General features: G+C 44.5%; 1 protein-coding gene across 1 annotated transcript in view; it reads left to right on the top strand.

The window, feature by feature from the left end:
* Positions 1-22,287, top strand: part of LOC105493258 (nocturnin) — a 32,496-nt gene that overhangs the window by 1,045 nt on the left and 9,164 nt on the right. The window lies entirely within an intron of this gene.

Below are 22,287 nucleotides of genomic sequence, written 5' to 3'. Positions count from 1 at the left end.
CCATTTTGGCCAGGCTGGTCTTGAACTCCTGACCTCGTGATCCACTCACCTCAGCCTCCCAAAGTGCTGGGATTACAGGCGCGAGCCATCGCACCCGGTCATTTTACGTTTCTTTGGATTTTTTTTTCTTTTTTGGAGACTTCAACTCATTTTTTTTTTTTTTTTTTTTTTTTTTTTTTTTTGAGACAGAGTCTCGCTGGTCGCCCAGGCTGGAGTGCAATGGCGCGATCTCGGCTCACTGCAAGCTCCGCCTCCCGGGTTTACGCCATTCTCCTGCCTCAGCCTCCCGAGTAGCTGGGACTACAGGCGCCCGCCGCCTCGCCCGGCTAATTTTTTGCATTTTTAGTAGAGACGGGGTTTCACCGTGTTAGCCAGGATGGTCTCGATCTCCTGACCTCGTGATCCGCCCGCCTCGGCCTCCCAAAGTGCTGGGATTACAGGCGTGAGCCACCGCGCCCGGCCTGACTTCAACTCTTAATACTTAACATAATTTTGTGTCCTGTGTACCTAAGATCTTGTAAAAGTGAGGCCTTAGTTTCACCAACAGCTGTTTTTATACATCATAGTAATTACCCTTTTTTTTCCCCTTTTTAGCCACCTCCGTTTCTGCCTGGGCACACATTACCGTGGCCACAAATTGCATACAAATTAATTATACTTTTAACATTGATAAGTTTTTTCTTTCAAAACTAGGCAATACATAGCATTTTTTTTTTTTTTTCCGAGAGGGAATTTTGCTCTTGTTGCCCAGGCTGGAGTGAAATGGCGCGATCTTGGCTCACCGCAACCTCCGTCTCCGGGTTCAAGCAATTCTCCTGCCTAAGCCTCCCGAGTAACTGGGATTACAGGCATGTGCCACCACGCCTGGCTAATTTTTGTATTTTTAGTAGAGATGGGGTTTCTCCATGTTGGTCAGGCTGGCCTCGAACTCCCGAACCCAGGTGATCCGCCCGCTTCCGCCTTCCAAAGTGCTGGGATTACAAGCGTGAGCCACCGCGCCCGGCCTATAAAGTTTTAAAAATAGGCCGGGCGTGGTGGCTCACGCCTGTGATCCAGCACCGTGGGAGGCCGAGGCGGCTGGATCACCTGAGGTCAGGAGTTCGTGACCATCCTGGCCAACGGGTGTGGGCGTGGTGGCACTCGCCTGTAATATCCCAGCTAAGAGGCTGAGGCAGGAGAATCGCTTAAACCCGGGAGGCAGAGGTTGCAGTGAACCTCTGGAGATCGCACCATTGCACTCCAGCCTTGGCGACAAGAGTGAAACTCCGTCTCAAAATAAAATTAATAAAAATTTAAAAATGCATATATATATATGCATCATATATATATAATCGTTTTATATATATATATATTATATATATATATAATATATAATATATTATATATATATATATATAAAACGATTATCTGGAATGTGATTGAAGCCAGTACTTTAAACTCTATTTGCATTGCTGGCGGATGTTTAGATATTTCCCAAACTAGTATCAAACTCCTGGCCTCAGGCTATCCTCAGACTCTGGAGTAGTGGAGATTTGCAGGTGGAAGCCAACCACGCCCAACTTAGTTGTAAAATTAGGATGTTGAATTGGTTGCTGGAGACTCTGAACTATATTGTTCCTTAGAATAAACTTGACAGTTAGATTCCCCACCCCCACCCCCAGTTTCGTAGGAATGTGGCACATTGTGAAATAACTGCCAGAATGGGTATACCACCTGATAACTTTTTTCTTGCTGGAAATTTTAAGAACTACATTGTTAGGTTTGAGGTAGGAAAAGTAAAAGAAAACGAGATGATGTCTTTTGTACCAGCTTTTATCTTAAATTCCCTCAGTCTCAGAGGCAGGGTTAGTAGGTGCCTCTTGGGAATACAGTTAGCTTGTGTAAAACAGATAGAGATGGCTGTGTTATCTGAGCAATTACTGTTATCTGAGTAATAAATATCAGGTCAGATTGGAATGTTGGGCTTTTGACTCAAAGTGTTGAATGAACTTCTTTTAAGAAATCTCCTGAAACCCCCTAGTTTTACAGATTAGGAAATTGAAGGACTTTATGGTACTTAAACTTTTGTAGGCAGTTACTGTAAAGTCTAGACATTTTTCCTGTATCATGCAGTTTTAGCTTCGGCTTGTTGGAAGAAACATGTGCGTGCATTGATTCATTCATTGCTTGTTCACTCATTCCAGATCTTTACAGAATGTCTCACACAATGTAGGTGCTTTATTATAGGAGCTAAAAAGAACATGAGCTTTTTAGTCAGTCCCTAAGGAGTTTACTGCCCAGTAAGAGATGAGATTTGCACAAAGAAATGGCTGTTTAATGAAATGAAACACCTTTTATTCTCTGGACTTGGAAATGGCACAAGGGTGCAGGAAAGCAGGAAGTCCCTTTTAGGCTTCTAGAAGTGGATGGCATTTCAGCTGGCTCTTGAAGCATGGTTAGTATTGGAAGAGATTACTATAAAGCATTTTGTTTGGAAAAAGCAGGCATAAATGCAGAAAGGCATGAGACACAGATGAGGAAGGGTGAGAGAAGAGGCACTTTGCAAAATGGACATTGTTTTCCAAAGAGCCTCAGAGCCAGCACTAAGTACTTTTTAATTTTAATTTTAATTTTTTTTGAGACAAGGTCTCGCACTGTTGCCCAGGCTGGAGTGTAGTGGCACCACCTCTGCTCACTGCAAACTCCACCTCCCAGGCTCAAGCAATTCTCCTGTCTCAGCCTCCGGAGTAGCTGTGACTACAGACACACCACTGTGCTGGGCTAATTTTTGTATTTTTAGTAGGAACGGGATTTCAACACGTTGCCTAGGCTCTCTCATCAGCTCTGGTGATCCACCTGCCTTTGCCTTCCAAAGTGCTGGGATGACAGGCATGAGCCACTGCGCCCAGCCTATTAAGTGCATTTTTAAAATGCAGATTCTTAGATCCTACTATAGACCTATTAAGTCTGAGTCATTCATGATGGGTCCTGGATTCCACATAACCAAATGAAATGACAAAAAGAATAACTCCAGATTGTTATTCTATGCCCTCAAATTTGGACATCTGGCACCCATATGTGAGAGAGACATTTAAGGAGCCCAAAACTCCTCTCCACTCCTGAGCCTTTTGATGGGGAGTGGTGAGTCCCAACACCTGTCCACATTTGCTAGTCAGTTCCTGCATAACTTAATGCCCCTTGGCAGTTGGTGGTTATTGGGAAGATAAGTACAGTCCCTTTGGAGTTATCAGATTCCAGGTTTTTAGAATTAAAAGGTGACCTTGGGGATGATCTCGGTGTTTGGCTTTCTTTTCGCAAGGATAGCAGCCCCCATAAGAAGTAGCAGTTGCCACAGTTACTGTACTGGATGAAACAAACGCAGTTGGAAGTCATCCGTGGGTTTATAAATGCTATCCTCCACATCCCTCCTCAGAGAATGAAGAGTTGGCTGAGCTACTGTTCTCTACCATTAGAACATTTGCTTTTTTCATGGTACAATTTTAAAGGCAAATGCCACCAACTCATTTGAGAAGGCAGCTTTATTTAATATGTCCTTTAACTATGTGAGTAAACTGCTGATGAGAGAAGAAATGGGAAAGCTTGTAAGTATCAAGCTGCTATGGAATAAATTGCTTTCCTTGTGGGAAAACTAATGTATGATTTTTCTGTTAGGATTCAACGGCAACAGTTTAAATATGGTGAACTGGGGTTCTTTGGGATTAATAACCATGGCTCCAGATTCACATTCCACACACTTAACATTTGCAAATCATTTAACCTTGCTTGCTGTCTCAACACTAGACTTTACTTAGAACAAATAAGATGAATTGATAGCAATTTATCCACAAGCTTTATTGAACAGTACATGTAAAATGCGACATGACTAATTGCAGCGGGAGTTGGAAGAGAAATCGGTATGGCTGAATTTGTCAAGAAACGCTTTGCTTTGAATTAGGTGAAAAAGGAGGGTGCTTTGGAAGGGGACAGGTTGCAGGGTGAGGGGGCTAGGCAGAGAAGACCACACACTGCCTGGAAGAAGGTGGAGCATGCAGGAGCTGTGGCAGGCATCTTAGGAAAAGAGGTATAATCAGAATCCTTTGGGACACTTGTTAAAATGCAGATTTCTGGTCTTTCACCCATCTTGAATCAGTTTCCTGTGGAGAAGTCTGGTGGAGTACATATTTAACAAGTGCCCCAGGGGATTCTTCCAAAAAGATTAGGGAGTATTCATGAGCTCTGCCCCTCCTTTCCCCAAAGGTACTTATTCCTGGAAAGCTTGAGAAGCTCTGGAGAGGATTCTGGAAGAGCCTGAAGACCTTTGGCTGGGCACAGTGGTTCATGCCTGTAATCCCAGCACTTTGGGAGGCCGAGGCACGAATCACTTGAACTCAGGCGTTCAAGACCAGCCTGGGCAACGTGGTGAAACCCTGTCTGTACTAAAATTTAAAAAAAAAAAAAAAAAAGCCAAGTGTAGTGGTGCACACCTGTACATCCCAGCTGCTTGGGAAGCTGAGGCAGGAGAATCACTTGAACCCGGGAGGAGGAGGTGTCAGTGAGCCGAGATTGCACCATTGCACTCCAGCCTGGGTGATAGAGTAGGAGCAATACTCTGTCTCTAAAAAAAAGAATCTTTGAGCTTGGGGCCTAAGGCAATTCAAGAGACCCCTGAGCAAGAACGTTGACCCCCAACAAAAGCAGCTTTAAAACAAATTTGTATATTTTGTCGAGACGGTTTTGCCATGTTGCCCCAGCTGGTCTCAATCCTGGGCTCAAACAATCCTCCCACCTCAGCCTCCCAAAAGTACTGGGATTACAGGCATGAGCCATCACGCCCTGCCAAAAGCAGCTTTTAAGAAAGGGAAGAAATTCCAAAGGGAAGAAATTCCAGGGCGCAGTGGCTCACGCCTGTAATCCCAGCACTTTGGGAGGCCAAGGCAGGTGAATCACCTGAGGTCGGGAGTTAGAGACCAGCCTGACCAACATGGACAAACCCTATCTCTACTAAAAATACAAAATAAGCCGAGCGTGGTGGCGCATGCCTGTAATCCCAGCTCCTCAGGAGGCTGAGACAGGAGAATTGCTTGAACCCGGTGGAGGTTGTGGTGAGCCGAGATCGCACCGTTGCACTCCAGCTTGGGCGATAAGTGTGAAACTCCATCTCAAAAAAAAAAAAAAAGAAAGAAAAGGGAAGAAATTTGCATATTAATGAAAAGTTCAGTGAGAGGAAACTTGAGACTGACATTATAATGGGAGTGTGTATCCATGTAGTCGTATAACTTACAGAGTGGGATAATCAAGGAGGTTTCTATAATGTTTACTAAAAGGGAGGCAATTGTGTTCTGGCTTCTTGGAGTTAGGAAGGGAGATACAGCATCTGTATTTGCTGTCAGGAGTCACTGGTGACTAATCAGAGTTTATAGGGCTTTGATAGCCACTTAAGTGGTGGTTATACTTCAGTAAATACTTAGAAACTTGAAGGACAGTGTGCATGGGTGTTTAGCCTCATAGTAAACCTGTTTGGACTTTCGTGGAAAGCAGCTAAGATACTTTTTATTTATCGTTATTCTTTTTTTTTTTTTTTTTTTTTGAGACGGAGTCTGGCTCTGTCACCCAGGCTGGAGTGCAGTGGCGCGATCTCGGCTCACTGCAAGCTCCGCCTCCCGGGTTTACGCCATTCTCCTGCCTCAGCCTCCCGAGTAGCTGGGACTACAGGCGCCCGCCACCTCGCCCGGCTAGTTTTTTGTATTTTTTAGTAGAGACGGGGTTTCACTGTGTTAGCCAGGATGGTCTCGATCTCCTGACCTCGTGATCCGCCCGTCTCGGCCTCCCAAGGTGCTGGGATTACAGGCTTGAGCCACCGCGCCCGGCCTATCGTTATTCTTAGAATGGGAGAAAATCAGCCTTCCCACGGAGGGAGTGAGACCTCAAGTGAAAACCTTAGCTGTCCTCTGGCCCTATGTGGCCTCAAAGCAGCACTTGAATCATATATTAATACTTAGCAAGAATTCCGTGTCAGCGATGTGGGCAACAGTGCCCAGGGGAAAGAAGGCTAAACAAAATTGGTACCATCCAATTTGAATGTCCCTATAACCATTTTTTTCTCCTTCCAGTATAGACAAAAAATGCATGGGCCCCATTCAGATCTTCTGGATTTTAATATCTCCAAGTGGGGCCTGAGCATCTGCTGATTCTGACGTAGGCCCCGGGTAGACACCAGCCATATACTGAAAACACAGGCGGACACCTGAGGAGGCTCGTTTTACTAAATGTTTAGAAGCCTGTTCTAAGTTTCTCAATGCATTGATGCGATTCTCCTGTCTTCAAAAGTTAGAGACCACTGTTGGATTGTGGAGAGTTGTGCAGAAAGGAACATTTTTATTTTATTTATTGTAGAGACGGGGTCTCACTGTTGCCCAGGCTGCTCTTGAGCTCTTGGCAAGTCCATGAAAATAAGTGCTTAGAAGTTATGATGCCGGCCGGGTACAGTGGCTCACGTCAGCACTTTGGGAGGCCAAGGAGAGGGGGGATCACTTAAGGTTAGGAGTTCGAGACCAGCCTGGGCAACATGGCAAAACCCTGTCTTTATGTAAAAATTAGCCAGATGTTAGTGGTGTGTGCCTGTAATCCCAGCTACTCGGGAGGCTGAGGCAGGAGAATTGCTTGAACCCAGGAGGTGAGGTTGCAGCGAGCTGAGATTGCACCACTACACTCCAGCCTGGGCAACTGCGAGACTCCATCTAAAAAAAAAAAAAAAAAAGTTCTGACGCATCCGAAGTGACAATCAGAATTGTTCTGGAAGGATATCTGGGAAGTTTCTTGGTCTTGTTGCATCCTCTCCAGCTGTCTTCCTTTCCCTTTTCTATCTTTCCTCCAACTCTTGAGGTTCCAGTACCTAAACAGCTCAGTTTGCCGGTCTGCAAATATGCTTGTAAGTCCAAATATCTTGTCTAGTACAGGGTACAAAGTAAGTTACACTGCAGATTCTAATAATACCTGGGATATAATACTTTTCTATTTCCTCTTGTGTGTTTTGCTTTTATGGATGCTAACTATCATTGAAGTTCTGCTGAAGGAAAATGTTTATCTTTCAAATCTTGTAGGTCAAATAGACTCACTGAGACTTATTTCTAGAATTAGTTTCTCTTTCAGGTGGTTCTGAAATTATGTTTGGAAATAGTTTTATGACAGTGTTTTTAATCTGATTTTTAAATTTTAATTTAATATTATTTTATTTTTTGAGATAGAGTCTTGCTCTGTTACCCAAGCTGGAGTGCGATGGCGCAATCTCTGTTCACTGCAACCTCCGTCTCCTGGGTTCAAGCAATTCTCCTGCCTCAGCCTCCTGAGTAGCTGGGGATTACAGGCGCCTGCCACCACGCCCAGCTAGTCTTTTGTATTTTTAGTAGAGACTTAGGGTTTTGCCATGTTGGTCAGGCTTGTCTCGAACTCCTGACCTCAGGTGATCTGCCTACCTCGGCATTACAGGCATGAGCCACCACGCCCGGCCTTGCCTCTGAACTTTTAAAGACCATTGTGAGTACTGATTATCTGTAGAGGCTTACAAGATGTCCTTATCTTTGGTATTCAAAAGTTCCATCAGGATAAATGTCTCAGCATCTGATGCGCCCATGCAATTGAAATGCATGCCTTAGCACGTGAAAAGTTAGTATCATTTCTCGGGTTATTTTGTCCACTGTATTGTCTCTTGTTCTCAGGTTCTTGAACTCCTGTTAGATTGTTGGCCATGTGGATCTATCCTCCGTGTCTATTCATCCTTTTTTTTTTTTTTTAATTATTTTAGAGACCGTCTCCACTTTGTCACCCAGGCTGGAGTGCACTGGTGTGATCATAGCTCACTGTAACCTCTAACTCCTGGGCTCAAGTGATCCTCCCACCTCAGCCTCTGGAGTAGCTGGGACTATAGGTGTGCTCCACCACGTCTGCCTACTTTTATTTTTTTGTAGAGACGGGTCTCAGCTCAGACTGGTCTCAAACTCCTGGGCTCAAGCAGTCCTTCTGCCTCTGCCTCCCAAAGCACTGGATTACAAGCATGAGGCACCAAGCCAGGCCTCCATTCATGTTTTAGTGTTTTTATCTCTTCTCTGTTTCATGAGATTTTCTGAAAATTTTTGTTCTGCAGTCATTTTAAATTCCTAGACATTTCTAGTTGTTTAATTGCTCCTTTTTTTCATAGAAGCCTGTTTTGTGTCTATAATGTCTCTTGTACTTTAAATATATCAAGATGTGTGTGCCTGTTTCTCCTTTAGGCCTCTTTCCTGGAGAGGAGGGGAGTTTGCCTGTTGTTTTGTTTGTTTGTTTTTTGAGATGGGGTCTCTCTTTGTCACTCAGGCTGGAGTGCTGTACCGTGATCTCCGCTCACTGCAGCCTCCATCAACCCGGTTCAAGCACTCCTCCCACCCCAGCCTCCCAAGTAGCTGGCACCACAGGCATGCACCACCATACCTGGCCCAATAATACAACAGTTACTGTATTTTTAGTAAAGACAGGTTTTCCCCATGTAGGCCAGGCTGGTCTCAACTGCTGAGCTCAAGTTATCCGCCCATCTCAGCATCCCAAAATACTGGGATTACAGGTGTGAGCCACCGTGCCCAGCCAGTTCGCATGTTCTGAATGGAAAGGTAATCTGGAGAGTGGGCAGCCAGGCTCCCTTGTTGAATGCATGAGAGGGAGCAGGCTGGCAACTACTGCCTTTGCCAAAGAAAGGAGGGTTTCCTTCTGTGTTCTTCAGTCCAACCCCTCCCCCGCTTTTTAAGACTGTCCTAGAGGTTCAGAGTTAGCTCCTGATCTGGTCTGCTTCTCTTTCAGGTCCATTCACCCTTGCAAGCCATTCTAAAGCTATCGCTCATTTGCTTTGGAGTATTCTTTGGTTCGATGGAGCATGCGAAAGCCACCCTTCCCAGCTTTGTCTGTGAGAGAGGGGACGCGTGTAACTAGTGCCACTGTTCACTTTCATTCTTGAATTGCCCTAACAGTTACCCCCTCAGCCTCTCCTGCCCTTTCTATTTGTTGATTCAGCTTGGAGTTTTTTCAAGGTGCTCTTGGGAAAACCACATTTACCTTTGGTAACTTGTACTGCCCCTTCCTTCACTCTGGTTTTTGTTAATTCAACCTTGTTTCTGTCTTTTTGGAATTCCTCCAAGTTTTTGCTCTATTGATGTCATGCATCCCTTCTTGTTTTCCAGTGTTATTGATGCATTCTTTAAAAAATTTTAAATAGGCTGGGTGTAGTGGCTCACACCTGTAATCCCAGCACTTTGGGAGGCTGAGGCGGGCAGATCGCCTGAGGTTGGGAGTTCTAGACCAGCCTGGCCAGGATGGTGAAACCCTGTCTCTACTAAAAATTAGCCGGGCATGGTGGCAGGTGCCTGTAATCCCAGCAGCTACTCATGAGGCTGAGGGAGGAGAATTGCTTGAACCCAGGAGGCAGAGGTTTCAGTGAGCCGAGATGGTGCCATTGCACTCCAGCCTGGGCAACAGAGTGAGACTCCGTCTGAAAAAAAAAAAAAAATTAAGTATAGGTACTTTATTTCTTCAAGATCTTAGGAAGGAGAGAAAGTAAATGTATTTTGCTCTCTTGGCCTAGAACCAACCTGCCCAATTATATGCAACATATTCTTTTTTTTTTTTTTTTTTTATGTGCCTTAATTATTCAAGCAGTGCTCTGGGAATTTGTATATGAAAATTGTTTCCCCTCCTTTTTAAGTGACTAAAAATCTTTTATTGGTTTTATGATATATATACAAATGGACTAGTGGTGAGCATAGCTGCCTTCCAAATGGACTATACAATTTTATTTTTTATTTATTTTTTTGATGGAGTCTTGCTCTGTCACCCAGGCTGGATGGAGTACAGTGGCGCAATCTCTGCTCACTGCAACCTCCGCCTCCCAGGTTCAAGTGATTCTCCTGCCTTAGCCTCCCAAGTAGCTGGGATTACAGGCATGCACTACCACGCCCAGCTAATTTTGTATTTTTAGTAGAGATGGGGTTTCACCCTGTTGGTCAGGCTGGTCCTGAACTTCTGACCTCTGGTGATCCACCCATCCCAGCCTCCGAAAGTGCTGGGATCACAGGCGTGAGCCACCGTGCCTGGCCAATTCTTTTAGGGATGGGGTCTCTCTATGTAGCCCAGGCTGAACTCAAACCCCTGGGTTTAAGGGATCTTCCTGCCTCAGCCTCCCGAGTAGCTGAGACTATAGGCATGTGTCACCATGTTTGGCTCATTGTTTAAAAATTTTTATACTTTTTTATTTTATTTATTTATTTTTTTGAGACGGAGTTTCACTCTTGTCACCCAGGTTGGAGTGCAGTGGCATGATCTTGGCTCACTGCAGACCCCACCTCCTGGGTTCAAGTTATTCTCCTGCCTCAGCCTCCCAAGTATCTGGGATTACAGGTGCCCACCACCACACCTGACTAAATTTTGTGTTTTTAGTAGAGATGGGGTTTTTGCCCTGTTGGCCAGGCTGGTCTTGAATTCCTGACCTCAGGTGATCTGCCCACCTCAGCCTCCCAAAGTGTTGGAATTACAGGTGGGAGCCACCATGCCTGACCTTTTTTTTTTTTTTTTTTTTTTTTAATGAGACAGGGTCTTCCTCTGTCACCCAGACTGGAGTACAGTGGCGCAGAGACAGCTCACTGCAGGCTCAACCTCCTGGGCTCACGCAGTCCTCCTGCCTCAGCCTCCCAAGTAGCTGGGACCACAGGCGCATGCCACCATGCCTGGCTAAAGGCTCATTTTAATATAATGTAGAGCAGAGGTTGGCAACCTTTTTCCATAAAGAGCCAGCTAGTAAATATTTTAGACTTTCTGGGCCATATATCTGTCGCAGCTACTAAGCTCTGTGGTTATAGTGTGAAAGCAGCTGTAGACAGTACAATATGTAAACTTTATGATACTAAAATTTGAATTTCATATCATTTTCACATGTCACGACATATTACTGTTCTTAAGGTTCCCCCCCCGCCCAACCATTGAAAAGTACAAAAGCCTTTCCTAGCTTGCAGGCAGCACAAAGACAGGACGCTGCCAGAGTTAGCTCATGGGTCACAGTCGGTAGATCCTGATCTAGAGAGGGCTCTGTACAGTCACCAGAAGGCTCCTCATAGTTTCATATTTCCACTCACAACTGTAAAAACACGTCATTTTTCCAAGTGTCCCAGAAATGTTAGTGATGGGGGATCACCAGATTTTTAGGTTTTGCCTTTTCACGTTTGTATTTCAGAGGAATGTGCTAGAAAAGCCCAGCTCGTGGAAATGATTTGTCAGCCAATAGACAATGGAGCACCAATCGAACATGTTAAACTAAGCATTTATCATGGAGGGATTTCCTTCTCCTTAGAGAGCTTTTCCGTATGAGTCTGTCATGGCTGAAGGTATGGCTCAGTCTTGTCTGGATGACGCTTCAGCTTTCTTGTCTGGTCTGTGACTGCCTCCTGGCAAAGAGAGGTTGTTTGAATTGTCACGCTCAGTCTAGGTGCTTGTATTTTTAGACACGTTAGGTTGGGAGTTCTGACCTTCACTTGATCTCTCTGGTAATGCCATGCGGGTCGTGACACTGCTTTGTACACTCTGTGCTGTGCCAGTATGTGTGCTGTGATGACTGTGACGTCGACAGATGGAGGAGATGGAACTTGACCTCTGTGTCTTCCTGGTGTGAAGAATGGGCTGCTGTGTCTGTCCGGGGCCAGGCAGGACAGCTGCATCGCAATTACCCTGACGCGGTATCAGCATGGCTGGAGATGCTGACGAGCAGCAGTCCAAGGTGCAGGTAACTTTCTCCAGGGCCAGCCCCCTTACTGGTTGTGCAATCTAGAGAAAGCTCTGCAGTTACCTGATCCATGCCTGGCAAGTGGTGAATATGATACCCACTTCACCAGATTTGAGACAGAATAATGAAAATAGTTGGAAGCAGTCTGGCACATTATCTCCAATGTTAATAATAGTCTCTTTTTTTTTTTTTTTTTTTTTTTGAGACAGAGTTTTGCTCTGTCGCCCAGGCTGGAGTGCAGTGGTGCAATCTTGGCTCACTGCAACCTCCTCCCGGGTTCAAGCACTTCTCCTGTCTCAGCCTCCCAAGTAGCTGAGATTACAGGCACCCACCACCATGCCCAGCTAATTTTTGTATTTTTGATAGAGACGGAGTTTCACCATGTTGGTCAGTCTGGTCTCAAACTCCTGACCTCAAGTGATCCACCCACCTTGGCCTCCCAAAGTGCCAGGATTACAGGCATGAGCCACCACGCCCAGCTGAATAATAGCCTTCTCTTTATGCCTAGGAAAAAAGTGAGTTTTCCAGAATGAAACAGAATAGCTAACATTTAGCTAATCACTTAGGATGTGCCAAGTACCTCTAGTTTAACTCAATCCTCACACTAACCAAATAAAGTAGGTTACACTTATCCATATGAAGAAGATAATGAAGAAGCAGAGAGGTAAATAAGTTATCCAGGATCCTATTAGTAAAAAGTGGAGCCACGATTTGAATTCAGACAGCCTAACTTGAGTCCGTGCTTTAAGACTTGCCTCTGCTGAACCACAGGCTGAACTTCCTGGGGAGAGCTGAGGCTTCAGCTATAAGGCTCAGTACTCGAGGCAGGCCTGTCACAGTCAGTCAGTGGCACTCAGTAACAGACTGGGAGCCTGGTCGGTCACTAACTAAAATATTTGATTTCTACCACACAGTAATATCTTCTTACCTTGGCACTTAGTTTATTTTTATTTTAAATTTAATAGCAGTGGGGTCTCACTACATTGCCCAGGCTGGTCTCAAGTTCTTGGGCTCAAGCGATCCTTCTGCCTAAATTGGCACTTAAAATCCAGTCTCTAGGATCTGGAAATTCATGTCATAAAAGCCCACATCATGTAAAATTTGAAGGTAACTGCAGACATGTCACACTGTTTGAGTTTTGCTTTAATTGCTGATGGGTGCACACCAAAGTTTCACAAAAATTTAGAAAGATAGATAGTTTTTTTTTTTTTTTTTTTGAAACAGTCTTGCTTCTGTCGTCCAGGCTGGAGTGCAGTGGCGCAATCTTTGCTCACTGCAACCTCTGCCTCCCAGGTTCAAGCGATTCTTATGAACCTCAGCCTCCTGAGTAGCTGGGATTACAGGCACCTGCCACCAAGCCCAGCTAATTTTTTTGTATTTTTAGTAGAGACGGTGTTGTTGGCCATGTTGGCCAGGCTGGTCTCCTGACCTCAGGTGATCCACCTGCTTTGCCCTTCCACAGTGCTGAGATTACAGGTGTGAGCCACCACGCCTGGCCTAGAGTTACATTTAATGGTAACTTAGGACCTCATTTACACTTCTGAACCTTAGTGTTCTTATCTATAAAGTGGTGTAAATAATGACCAATGGGTTCTTGAGCAGGTAACTGGTTACAGCAATTAAAAATGCTTGGTATACCATAAAATGCTCCACCAATAAAAGGTGGTCCTCCATCAGTGTTTGACAGAATTTCTTGGTACTTTGCTGTCACTTGCCATCTTTTATTAATTGTTTAAATCACTGGACTGGATCCTGGGGGAAATGGTAAATAAGAGAAACAGCCCCTGCCCTTGGGAGGCTTAAAGTCTCATGAGTAAAGGACAGAGGTCGTAGTTCAAATATCCAAGGGTACCCTAAGTAGGAAAAATGGGCCAGGTATAAGAAAAGAAGAGCCATTGGTTGATCCATAGAGCTAGGCCTGTTTGCTGTGAATCTTTGTTGATTCCTTCAATATATATTAAATAAATATATTGTATATCCAACATCCAGGCTGCTTTAAAGTTGGTGGTTATCTTGTGTGAATTCTCGTTTGTATTGAAGATAGCCAGGTATTCTGGAACCTACTCTAAGAAGGCTAATGAAAATCAGCTGCTAAATTAGCTTAGTTTTGTGTTCAACACGCATGGCCAGTAGATGGCAGCATTGGATTGCTGTTTCAGGGATGCCTTCCTGTGCCGTTGATGGCTTACAGTTTTTGTGTTGTGTGTGCTTCAAGGTTTCCTCGGGCGGAGGTTGATCAACTTCCATAGCTTCCCAGGTGCGTACTCAAGATAATCCTGGCTGTTGCTTGGTTTTTAATTAGCGTTTTTGCCAGGCCACCATTTCAAGATACTAAACGTAAACTGTGAGAGAAGTAATTAGACGCTGAATGGTTTGGGCAAAGCCTAGAACAGGCAGTTGCTGGGCAGCCCGAGGAAGGAACCCTGTGTGGAGCTGTGGGGAGCGGGTCTGCCCTGAGTGATTCCTGAGTGCTGTTAGGAGTGCTTGGAACGGTGGGCCCAGTCAGTTTGGGCCTCGACTGTTGGGGTCGTCATCCAGCATTCTAATTATTAATGTGAAGGTGTTTAATTGCAGCCCGACCGTTTTCCTTATGGTCAGCACTCTTAGGAACTTGAATTGTGATCTGCCTGATTGCTTTAGAAGTGTGTAGTAATTGGTAGTATTAAGGGTGTACATATATTCAAATATATTTGTGATTGGCCCACTTGTGGGGTTTTTTGTTTTTTTTTCTCTCTCTTTTTTTTTTTTAGAGGAAGTCTTGCTCTTGTCGCCCAGGCTGGACTGCAGTGGTGCGATCTCGGCTCACTGCAACCTCCACCTTCCAGGTTCAAGCGATTCTCCTGCCTCAGCCTCCCAAGTAGCTAGGAGTACAGGCGCCTGCCATCACGCCTGGCTGATTTTTGTATTTTTAGTAGAGATGGGGTTTCACCATGTTGGTCAGGCTGGCCTCGAACTCCTGACTTCAGGTGATCCACCCACCTTGGCCTCCCAAAGTGCTGGGATTACAGGTGTGAGCTACCGCGCCCAGCCTCCCACTTGTGTTTTTTAGGAAAGTACAGGTATTACCAAATGGGAGATCACATACTACTACTGTATTTCAGAAATCTAAATAATCTGAATTCTCTGGCAGTTCTTTAAAGGCTGTTTATAAAGGTAAGAAGACTTATATTCTTTTTTTTTTTTTTTTTTTTTTGAGGCGGAGTCTCGCTCTGTCGCCCAGTTCACTGCAAGCTCCGCCTCCCGGGTTTACGCCATTCTCCTGCCTCAGCCTCCCAAGTAGCTGGGACTACAGGCGCCCGCCACCTCGCCTGGCTAGTTTGTTGTATTTTTTAGTAGAGACAGGGTTTCACCGTGTTCGCCAGGATGGTCTCGATCTCCTGACCTCGTGATCCGCCTGTCTCGGCCTCCCAAAGTGCTGGGATTACAGGCTTGAGCCACCGCGCCCGGCCGAAGAGTTATATTCTTATACAGTAAAATAGCAGTGAGGTCTTAATAACAGTGGTACAAGGAATTAAGACATCCAGTTCTAAATGTATGTAAAAATGTGCTTAAAGAATTAATCGGTGGCAGGGGATGGGGTGATGTTGCTAAATAGACACTAGGCAGAAGAGATAAAGCTATTTTGATGTGCCTGTTAACTGTATGAATTCTGTAATTTGTGTTGCATTGAGAATGGTGGCTGGCCCATTGCAGTGGCTCACACCCAATCCCAACACCTTGGGAGGCTGAGGTGGAAAGATCACTGAAGGCCAGGAGTTTGAAGCCAGCCTGGGCAACTTAGTGAGATCTCGTCCCTATTTTTTAAAATTCTTTTTTAATAAAAAAAAGAAAGGAGAATTACTGTGTCTGTGAAAAGTGAATTGTGAGCAGAAGCCAAATATGTGTGGAATCAAATCCAAAATTTCCAAACACATAAAATTAGACCCGAAGCCAATTTGAGTGCCAAATAGAGTTCAGCAGAGGTTTTGTCAAGATTTGGTACTTTTCAGTGTCTTAATTGCCACGTGGGTGAATTATTTGTGCTGTCTAGCCTTAGGAAATAAGCTTTGAATATTGAGCTATTATGAATGTTTGAAAATCTTTTTAAAGTCCTGAATAGCAACTCCTATTAAGGCATAAAACTTAAGTAGATGGTTTGAAATCCTGGAAATCAACATGTATTTATGTATGAAAGGAATTTTTTTTTTTAATGGTTGATACTCAAAAATTAAAAAGTGAATGTGCATTAGCTGAGTGTGGTGGCGTGCACCTGTAGTCCCAGCTACTTGGGAGGCTGAGGCTGGAGAATTGCTTGAACCTGGGAGGCGGAGGTTGCAGTGAGCCAAGATCGTGCCACTGTGCTCCAGCCAGGGCAACAGAGCGAGACTCCGTCTCCAAAACAAAAAAAAAGTGAATGTGGCCAGGTGTGGTGGCTCACACCTGTAATCCCAGCACTTTGGGAGGCCAAGGTGGGTGGATCACTTGAGGTCAGGAGTTCAAGACCAGCTTAGCCAACATGGTAAAACCCCATCTCTACTAAATATATAAAAATTAGCCAGGTGTGGTGGCGTGCCACTGTAATCGCAGCTACTCAAGAGACTGAGGCAGGAGAATCGCTTGAACTGGGTGAGGGGCAGAGGTTGCAGTGAGCTGAGACTGCGCCATTGCACTCCAGCCTGGGCAACAGAGTGAGACTCCATCTCAAAAACGTTGAATGTTAGGCCGGGTATGGTGGCAATGCCTGTAATCCCAACACTTTGAGAGGCTGAGCTGAGAGGATTGCTTGAAGCCAAGAGTTCAAGACCAGCCTGGAAACAAAGTGATACCCCTGTCTCTACAAAAAAAAAAAAAATTTAAATTAGCCGGAGTTGGTGGCATATACCTCTAATCCCTGCTGCTTAGGCTGAGGCAGGAGGTTTGCTTGAGCTCAGAAGTTAGAGGATGCAGAGAGCTGTGACGGCACCACTGCGCTACAGCTCCAGCTTGGGCAATGGAGTGAGACCCTATCTCCAAAAAAAAAACAAAGGGAATGTTAAGTTGTTTTTTAAAGTAGGTGAGAAACAATGAGACTTGTTACTCAGTTATTCTCTCATTTTGTTTTTTGTTTTGTTTATTTGTTTTTTTGAGAGATGGAGTGCAGTGGTGCAATCATGGTTCACTGCAGCCTCCACCTCCCGGGCTCAGGTGATCCTCCTGCCCTAGCCACAAGCACATGCCACCATGCCCAGCTAATTTTTTCTTTTTTTAATTACATCTAGAAAAGGATCTCTCTATGTTGCCCAGGCTACTCTCAAACTCCTGGATTTAAATGATCCACCCACCTCAGCCTCCCAAAGTGCTAGGATTACAGACTATTCCCTCATTTGAAATTGGCAAAATAAGAGTATCTGCTTCCTAGGATTCTGATGAGAACTGAAAATATAGTTAAAGTTCAGGAGGCTGGGAAGTTCAGTCAAAGGGCTGGCATCTGGTAAGGGCCTTGTTGCTGTGTCATGCCATGGCCGAAGGTAGAAGGGCAAGAGAGGGCTGAACTCGCCCTTTTATAAGAAACCCCCCACCCCTGCAACAGCACTGTGTCTCTCCCACCACCATATTGGTATTAAGCCATTGATGAGAGCCATGCCCTCATGACCAGACACCTCCCATTGCCCAGCTCCCAACACTGCTGCTTTGGGGATCAAGTTTCTAATACATGACCTTTGGGGCACATGCATTCAAACCATAATAAAGTGAGGAGAAGAAAAAGGTGCCCCTCAATCTTCAGTCTTCTTTAGTTTACAAATTTAAATACGTAGACTCACTACATTATAGTCCCTAGGTAGTTCTTAGTAAGCCTTAGCACTGTGCCATAAGTATAAAAATAATATGTAAAGTCTATCTAGTATTTACTTTGTTATTAATTCCCTAGCCCTGGTTTGTTTGTTGTGTTGTTGTTATTGTTGTGACAGGGTCTTGCTGTGTCACCCAGGCTGGAGTGCAGTGGCGTGTTCACAGTTCACTGCAGCTTCAAACACCTGGGCTCAAGTGATCCTCCCTCCTCAGCCCCTCAAGAAGCTGGGACTACAGGCACATGCCACCACACCCAGCTAATTTTTGTGTTTTTTGTAGAGACACAAAAAACATGTTCATCATGTTGCCTAGGCTGGTCTCAAACTCCTCGGCTCAAGTGATCTGCCCACCTCAGCCTCCCAGAGTGCTGGGATTACAGGCGTGAGCCACTTTGCGCAGCTCACGTTCTCCTACTTCTCTGGCCATGTCATTTCATGTTGCTTTTGCAGATTTCCCAGATCTCAATCCTTTGATCTTTCTAACTCAATTCAGTCTTTTCTGTACATTAATATCTCTCAATGTTTGTTTCCAGTTTGTAACTCTCTCCTGAATGCCAGTCATCTAATTGTTGGACTCCTATTTTCTGTAAACCCTGTCAAGTCTTCCTAACCACTGTAGTTGGCAACTCTATCCTTCTGGTCGCTCAGCTGGAAACTGTGGACACTTTTTTGTTTTTTTTAAGAGATACATAGGGTCTCGCTCTGTCACCCAGGCTGGAGTGCCGTGGCATGATCACAGCTCATTGCAGCCTCGATCTCCTGGGCTCAAGCAACCCAGTTCAGCCTCCCGAATAGCTGGGACTACCGATGCACACCACTACACCTGGTTAATTTGTTTTTGTTCTGTTTTGTTTTGTTGTAGAGACGGGGGCTGCTGATGTTGCCCAGTCTGGTCTCGAACTCCTGACCCTAAGCGATCCTCCTGTCTTGGCCTCCCAAAGCAGTGTTTTGATTACAGGCATGAGCCACCACACCCAGCTTTCAGGCTCCTTTTTGACTGCTCTGTCACAAATCACATCCAAGTTATCAAAACTTGTTGGATCCAACTTTAGATTTATTGAGAATCCAACCACTTTCACTGCTGCCCCCCTAGTTCACCCCTGCTATCTCTTGCCTAGATTATTGTACGTTTCCTCAAATGAGTTTCCTCCTGTCTGCCCTATGTTCCTGTAGTGTAGTGTATTTTAAATATATCAACCAGTGATATTTTTAAAATGTCAATCAGATTCTCCTCTTGAGTAGAATTCTCCAGCTGCTTCCATCTCTGTTAAAGGCCAAAGTCTTTAGATAGACCAGCAAGGCCCTACTCGATCCGCTCCCTCTCACTGCTTTTTCTCTGACTTCATCTCCTTTTATTCAGACTGTTCACGCCACCGTAGTCCCCTCTGTTTATCAAGCTTGCTACACATGTTCCTCAGGGATTTTGCACTTGCTGTTCCCTCTGCTTGGAATGTTCTATCAGGTCTCCAGCGAGGCTATTTCCTTACCCCTTCCCAGTGTCTGCTCAAATTCCATCTTTTGGTGAGGCCTCCATAAGCGTCACATATCCAATAACAGCTCCCTGCCCACAAGCATTCCCTATTCCACCTTTTCCCTTTATTTTTCTCCAAAGCACTTTTCATTATATGACAGACTACACACATATATATATGTTTGTATACAGGGTCTTGTTTGTCTCTCCCCACTACAAAGAACACAAGCTCCATGAGGGCAGAGATACTCCTCTGTTTTGCTCAGTGATATATCTCCAGGGTAGTGTCTGGTACACAATAGGCACTCAAACTTTTTTTTTTCCTAGAGAGATTTTAATTTTTTTTCTCTAGAGAGACAGAGTCTTGCTATGTTGCCCAGGCTGGCCTCAAACTCCTGGCCTCAAGTGAGCCTCCTGCCTCAGCCTCCTGAGTAGCTGGAATTATAAGTGTGAGCCACTGTGCCTGGTTCCAACTCAAAGATTTGACCAAAAAAATTAATGAACAGCCATTTATGTCTGTGGTTTGAGTGGGGCAGAAGATGAGAGTGGCCACCCATGGTGGGCCAAGTGGTATACTTGTCACAAATTAGAGTTTCATATCTAAATCCTATTTTTTCAAAGTCCTTTTTCTGGTTAGTCTTATCCATCCTGATTGTTTTAACTCTTATTATACCCTAGTGATTCTGCATAGTTAGCACCCAGTTTTTCTGTCATGAATTCATGAGTATTAATCTTTCCCCAAATACTTGCTAATTTTTTGAGGGAAAATATCAGCACATATTTTATTGGCATAACTCGAATTGCAGGGAGCACAGAACAGCCTGACACAAGGGAGTCCCTCAGTAAGCTGTCTAGAACAAGGGTGGATGAGTGGAAATGTCTTTCAGGACCATCTGTATCTCTCTGTCCTAACTTCATGATCATTATGCAACAGACTAATGTTTCCCAGGTACTTAGTATTAGAGGGCTTGTCCTGTGTCATGTTGTGGTTAAATACTCTGGCAGGCAGTGTTGCATCAGTCCACCTTGGGGAATATCTTCGGGTTTCCTGTAAGGTCTAAGGGGGCAGAGACAAGACTGTAGTAAACACTTCCTAATGATTCCTCTCTATCTAGTCTCTTATTCAAAATGTAGCCTAATAATATCTTTCTCAGATGAATTAATCTACTGCGGAAACAAGGGCAAAAGGGCTATGCCAATAAAACTTGAAAGGCAAATTGCAGTGTATTATTCCATATATGAGTAGTGTTATCACACCTGACAATAATTATTCATTGTTTTTGAAATACGAGAATAGAAATTCTGAATGAAACATCTTTTTAAATAATAATAATTATTTTTTTATTTTTGTAGAGACAGGGTCTCACTGTGTTGTCCAGGCTGGTCTCGAACTCCTGGACTCCAGGGAACCTCCCGCCTCAGCCTCCGTAAGTGCTAGGATTACAGGTGTGAGCCACCCCACCTGGCCCAACTTTTATTAATAGGAAGATATGTCTCATATCCTCAACAGTAGGGATGAGGAACATAGGAACATAGATTTGAAGAGTTTTCCCTGTTCTAACCCAGATGCCTTTTCCACCTGATCTTGGAAAATTAAGATCACGTAAGCCCTCATTTTAAAGAGAAGTAAGCAGATCTTGGCTGGGTGTGGTGGTGTGCACCTGCAGTCTCAGCTACTCGGGAGGCTGAGGTGGGAGGATGGCTTGAGCCCAGGAGTTGAGGTTGCAGTGGGCTATGATCATAGCACTGCATTCCAGCCTGGGTAACAGAGTGAGGCCCTTACAAAAAACAGGCCCTTTGGGAGAAAAAAAAAAAGGCTGGGTGCGGTGGCTCACGCCTGTAATCTCAGCACTTTGGGAGGCCAAGGTGGGTGGGTCACTTGAGGTCAGGAGTTTGTGACCAGCCTGGCCAACATGGTGAAACTCTGTCTCTACTAAAAATACAAAAATTAGTGGGGTGTGGTGAAACACGCCTGTAGTCCCAACTACTCGGGAGGCTGAGGCAGGTGAATCACTTGAGCCTGGGAGGTGGAGGTTGCAGTGAGCCGAGATCACACCACTGCACTCCAGCCTAGTGGTGGAGCGAGACTCCATCTCAAACAAATAAATAAATAAAATAAATTTTAAAAAGTTAGATAAGCAGGTCTAGAGAGTTGTGGCACAGCTAAATAGTCATAGAACTGGGACTAGAATTGCTCTTTTGAGGCCTTAGAATTTGTCCATGCTGCAGTATATCCTGCATCTCAAAAGCTTAGTCTTCTGTTGAAAACCACCAAGAGGCTCTGAGGCCAAATAAGGTAGATGACCAGATTTGATAATCTGCTATTGGTTCAAAATGAGCTGGCTTTAACAAGAATGTTTTCCTTTAGAATTGTATCTAACAGCCTATTAAATGCATTTCAAAAACTAGATCCCCCAAGAGACAACACGGAATGATAGACTATCCCATTTGATTCATCTCATATATACACAGCAGTCTCCGAATGGCAGTGCCAATATCACCACTACTAATTATGATCACTCAGTCATAATTGCTAGTTATCGCTACAATTAAACTTATGGAAAAGTTTAACATTTTTAAATTGAAGATGCTTTTCTCATCCTGCCACCTCCTTTTTTGGGGTATTAAATCTTCGTGTTCATTGTTGGGCCGTATAGCCGTTATATACTGAATTCTCCCTGACAGTCTCCTTTAGGATTGATTTGCTAAGTAGCTCTATGTTTAGTGCTCTGCACCAGTTCTTACACCAATGTTTCTGGTCATTTTGGTCTGAAGCTTGTTCTCTAGTTCTAGGTATGGCAAATTTCTTTGGAAGAAGGCTGCTTAGTAAATATTTAGGCTCTGTGGGCCAAAAATGGTCCTGTTAATGTATTCGTGAGTGTGTGTGTACTTAACACATTTTTTAAATGTAAAAGTCTTTCTTAGCTTGTCGGGTGTGGTGGCTTATGCCTGTAATCCCAGCACTTTGCGGGGCTGAGATGGGAGGATGGCTTGAGCTCAGGAGTTTGAGACCAGCCTGGGCAACATAGTGAGACTCCGTTAAAAAAAAAAAAAAGCCATTCTTAGCTTGAGGACTGTACAAAAGCACCAATCCTTGCACTAGTAGATTCCTCATAAGGGGCTCTTGGAGACAATATTCTAGTGTTGCTGGATATAAAATCCTTGGCTTACACTTTATGTATGTTAAATAGATTACTTCATTTTCTTCTCACATAAAACATTGCAGTTGAAGTCTGATG

The sequence above is a fragment of the Macaca nemestrina genome, chromosome 3 (genome assembly GCF_043159975.1).
Source record: "Macaca nemestrina isolate mMacNem1 chromosome 3, mMacNem.hap1, whole genome shotgun sequence".
Taxonomy (NCBI): Eukaryota; Metazoa; Chordata; class Mammalia; order Primates; family Cercopithecidae; genus Macaca; species Macaca nemestrina.
The sequence above is the reverse complement of the archived record's forward strand: the minus strand, read 5'-3'. Positions and strand labels throughout refer to the sequence as shown.